The following is a 5,330-nucleotide window of genomic DNA, read 5'->3' on the forward strand; positions in this document are numbered from 1 at the left end:
AAATACTGAGTCCGAATCACCGCAAATTCAAGTAAATCAAAGTCCGAACCGAAAACCTTTATCTACGACTGAAACTGAACATCATTCCGTTCGAGGCCTGTGGCCCCCTCATTATCACCGGCATAAAAATAATTGGCGTCATCAAGGGACTCTCAATTTTGTATTTTTTATATATTTTGATTCGGATGTAGCTTTACCTACACTTGACTATTTAAAAATTGAATTCGTTCTCCACTGCTTGATGTAAATGTTCTGCTGGGAGTGTTTGAAGACTGTGAGACAATTACAATTATCGCCTGTGTTGTCTGAATTAGCAACCTCAAGAATGGTACAAATTTTCATTACGATTTTCTTCTGACGGAAGTCCTTGTCTGATTCAAAACGTTTGATAATACGATTGTGACTGGCGAGGCTACATCAGGATGCAATGCACTCGAGTCGAATACATAGACAATGTCTCTGTTTTTTCTTGTAAGGTGGAGGTATACAGCTGCCGCTATGTCGTCATAAGTACGGACCGAAAGAAAGTAGGAGTTACACTTGTAAAATATGAACTTTTGTAGCATTCAAGTCTACAAGCTATAGAAGTCGAGCGAAGTCTGCACGCCACGGTCATTCCACTCGCTTTTGTGGAGTGACCGTGCTTACGTCGTTCGACCATTTTCAGCTTTTGTGCTAGGTGTTGGTACAATGAAGCGTCTTTTCAGTTCTTTTGTACCGATGTCGCATCGCAATTGCCATGTGGTGTCAGAATTCGAAAATACCACGAAACCATAGTCCCTTGTAGAGGGACTGTGACGAAAATAATATTCAATCAAACTTTACAGGAGAAATAGTCGCGGTTTCCACACACTGCCTTGCATGCAAATGCTGTTCGAGTCGTTTGATTTTGGTATTATCGATGTGTACGTGATTCACACCTTCCAACCGGCTTAGCATATTAACTAACCCCGAAATTTCGGGGTTGCATACATGGCTAGTTAGCATCGGCGAAGTTGTAATGCAAAGTTACAAATAATGGCCCTTTAAAGTTGTCGACTCATTTAATCATTATTAGAAAAACATGGAAGTCTTTCGGGTCTTAAAAACGATGTATCTCTAATTTACAAGAAAAGGATATCAGCGGTTATGGTCTTGGCAGAAAAGGATCAGTGCCAGTGTATGATCTCTTTCACGTAAACAGAAATACAATTGATTGCAGCACAGTCCCTCTACAAAAGGATCATGATTGCAGACACAAACACACACAAGTTGACCACACACACACACACACACACACACACACACACACACACACACACACACACACACACACACAAATTGAACAAGTCACTGCATTACATTTAATAGTAACATGACGTTTTTACTTGAAATATCTCTATTCATACGCACTACAGCTATAAATCAATGAAACTATAATTTATCGAAAAACTTCTGAATCGTGTTATTGCTTGCTCCACTGCAGATGTGAAAATGATAACTGTGTACATAATGAAACCTCTAAATATGGTCTTCCCAATTGATTTAGGAAATGGGGACAAATTTTAAGATTAGGTTTGGTTTTTGTTATTTTCCCTTGTGTGTGTCAACTTGATATACCTTTTTATTTACAAGTACAATACCTGTATTATAACCTGTATTACTACAAGATAACCATTTGACATATAAAAGACACTCTTGTATTAATTGGTAAACAACCTTTCTGTAAACCTCAAGTAACCCAATTAATTGTTAAATGCAAAAAGGTTAAAAAAACATAATTTTATACATATCAAACATATTTTTCAGTATTTTTTTCATATCAAACATATTTTGAGCAATATTTGGTACAAACAAGTGTGACATATAAACATTGGACTCACTTTACTGATTGCAAGTAAAAAGCATTGTCACTGTATGTAAGTTACTATAGCTTTAGTTTCTTACAAGGAAAAATGTCATGTTACCTGTTCAATTTTTGTGTGTGGTCAACTTGTGTGTCTGCAGCAATTGCCTTTCTGATTAAGTGAAAGAGATCATAAACTGGCACCCTGTGTGCTGGCAACTACTGATCCGTCTCTGCCAAAACCATCACCCCTAGTAAGTTTTTCTTGCAAATTAGAGATACGTCTTTCCTAAGAACCGAAAGACTTCTATATTTTCTAACTAGTGATTAAAGGAATCGGCAACTTTGATGTCTGGCTTATCAACACATTTTGTGTTACTTTAGAAGAAAATGTGTGATGAACATGCGAGTGTAAACACTGATCCCCTGTGTGTTTTGATTGCTTAAAGATTTGTTGAAGACGCTGTTAAAGCGGCATATCGTTGCTGTTTGTTTGTTTGTTTGTTGGTCTTGTCTTTACTAATGTGTCTTTAATACTTTTCTTTCGTTTCTATGCGATATTATCTGTTTAGGAAAGATTAGTTTCTGTATTTTTGATATCTTGGTATGATATCATAACCCAAGTAGTTTTATTCAGTGAGTTAGTAAGAATGTATATTCTAAAAAGGAGATTCTCGCGCCAGGGTCTATGCTATGGTTAGCTTTGCATGGCATGGCTGTGTGTTACTGGCGTTATACGACCACATAACGCCGGTAACACACAGCAGAACTACGCCATGGTATACTTCAGAAAAAGAAAAACTTTAGGTAAGAAAGTTCAGGTTAGGCTACTCTTGGTCTTTTCCATTAAAATAACCATGGGCTACTGTCAACGTAGCTGATGCACCGTAGCACAGTGTGGGTGGAGGGACTGTGACCATAGGTACGATGCTGTGTGGACCTCTGTGTACATGTTCCATTCGCTACGTTACCCTCTACCACAGTCACAAACGTCATAATGGAGGCAATCATAGTGGACGAACACAAATCACTGTACAAAGACTTAAGTGGCTGTAACTTTTGCCAGGACCAAAGACTACATGGAAATAAAAGAAGAACATCTGTTGATTCTCTGGCGTTTGCACGCACGCTAGTCCGCTCTTTGCGGTAGGGCTATACGGCTTCGGCGTAGTCATAGCCGAGCACTCTTGACTCATACCGGCCGTGGGGTTATTAGCTCACCATCGTGCATCGGTTATACCCTGACAGATAATTGCCTTATACTGGTAGTAACGCCCGTGGTTTTATTTTAAGGCCACGCATACGTTAGTCTCTTGAGGTAAAAAAGTTCTTCTCTACCTCCATGGTTAGTCGCTCGCTACGATCATGGAGCCAGGAGCGGAGCTAGTACCTCCATGCTATATGTGGAAAAGCTTGGCCATTAAATGCTCACTGTGTTTCGAATGTCGTTACAAACGGCTTTGCCAGGTCTGCATAGTTTTCTCTGTTTGATGAATGTTAGAGTTGTATTTGTAGGGCAATTTGTGAAAGCAACAAATTTGTCTTTCTTAATTCGGAATCGTAACTGTTTTACAAAGAGTAACCTGATTTCATTGCCCTCATATGGGGGTTGTCAACCTGTCAATAGGTTCCTGGTTGTCAATAGTCATTCCCCAGATTTCCATCGATAAAGCGTGTGCGTAAACAAGAAAAGTAAACTCATGAATTTTAATAGACGTGTTGGGTATGGGCCGATGTGGCCCAAATAGGCCATAGCCCCAACGTGTGGGGAAAAGCTGTCACGATCAATACGTAAACTTCTAAACGCACAAATCTTCATATCCCATATTTAGGTTCTTCCCCGGTAGTGACACTCTCACAGAACATGGACATTCTTGCTCGTCCCATTCTTGGATTTTTCAACAAAAAAGACCCCCTTATTTTGAGAAACATGGGAGAAAATACCACCAAAAATGCCCCCTTACTCACAAAATCCTGGAGAGGGAGACGTAATATTATAGTCAGGTCAAGGCTAAATTAGGATATTGTTTTCACATATATTAACGCATCAGAGCCTGAAAGATACTGTTAACTTTGGAACAGGAGTCAAACTCATAAAAAGCATTAATTAGATTTAGATTCACAGTTTTTAACAAGATCAAAGCATTGGAAGCGCACAATGAAACTTTTGGTGAATTTTGAGTGTCTGATAGGTGTTTTCTTGGATATTCCAAACTTTTGTTTAGCCAAGATTTTGGAAAAGTATCCCTTTTTCTCGATTCACGGACCCGTGATAGGGAATAAAAAAACATTACATTCCCCGTCATTTTAAGAACACGCATTGCATGGATACCCATTTCCCCCGACAGTGACACCACCGGGGGTGGGGGTTCTTCTCACTCCGTACATGTAGTCAAATAACCAAGAGGATGTGACTTGCATTTCAGAAATATGATTAACATTATTAAACTTTGATAAATTATCATTTTCATCTCCCCGGTGAAATTAAGATTATGAACTTGCTATAGGTGTTTCCTTGGATATTTCAAACCTTTGTTTAATCACCTTAAATAAGCAAAATGTCTTTGTTTCCTGTGCTTGAAATGTAACAGTGTTTCACCCACTGCACTGGATGGCATCAACAGCGAGAGTTTTCTCCCCTGTAGCAGAAATTTAGGGGGATTTCACCAGTTCATGTGCTCTACTTGTATCTGTAAAGTGTGACTGGCACCATTTCATGAGGGGCTGCCCTCTTGACAAATTACTTAGGGATTGCAATATGTCAACTGAGAGGTAATAACCCATCACCGTACCTGGACAAATATTATCATATACCTACATTCACATGTATATGTAAAGCTATGGGATAAAGCGCCCTCAGATCTGTGCATTTTTTTACGTAACACGCCCCGGCCCGGTGCCCAAATATGGGCAATCACGTGCATTCTGAACTACCTCGATTCTGGTTACTACGCGCGTTGCTATCCGCAAATGTTCCATTCGTACACAAAGCCAGCGCGAGATTAGGAAAATGTCTGCTCGCTCAGATCATAGTTGCGCGTGGCGACAGTGGATCCGTGCAAGTGACATCAGCTTTTATTAGCTCCATTGTCAATGACGTGAAGCTTATCAAATAGGCTGATTTTCCATTGTCTTCCGTCGTCGTCATCGTCAGTCGTCGTCCGTCGTCCGTCAAAAATTGCCTTCTCTGAAACCGCAAGTCTGATTGCTTTGAAATTTGATATGCTGTGCATTTTGGGTGACCTCACTTAAGTTTGTTCAAACCGTTGTGAAATCTGCATATTTGTATTTTTGAGGCATTTTATGCTGTTTTGGTAAAAATATCTTCATCTCTAAAACGGCATGTCTGATTGCTTTGTAATTTGATATGCAGTTTACTTAGGGTAACTTCAGTGAGATTTGTTAAAATTTGCATACTTGTATTTTTAAGCCAATTTTTGTCATTTTGGTCAAAAAATGTTTACAAATCTTCTTCAAAACTACAGTTCAGGTAGCTTTGATATTT

Source organism: Ptychodera flava, assembly GCF_041260155.1.
Source record: "Ptychodera flava strain L36383 chromosome 23 unlocalized genomic scaffold, AS_Pfla_20210202 Scaffold_24__1_contigs__length_23054250_pilon, whole genome shotgun sequence".
Classification (NCBI taxonomy): Eukaryota; Metazoa; Hemichordata; class Enteropneusta; family Ptychoderidae; genus Ptychodera; species Ptychodera flava.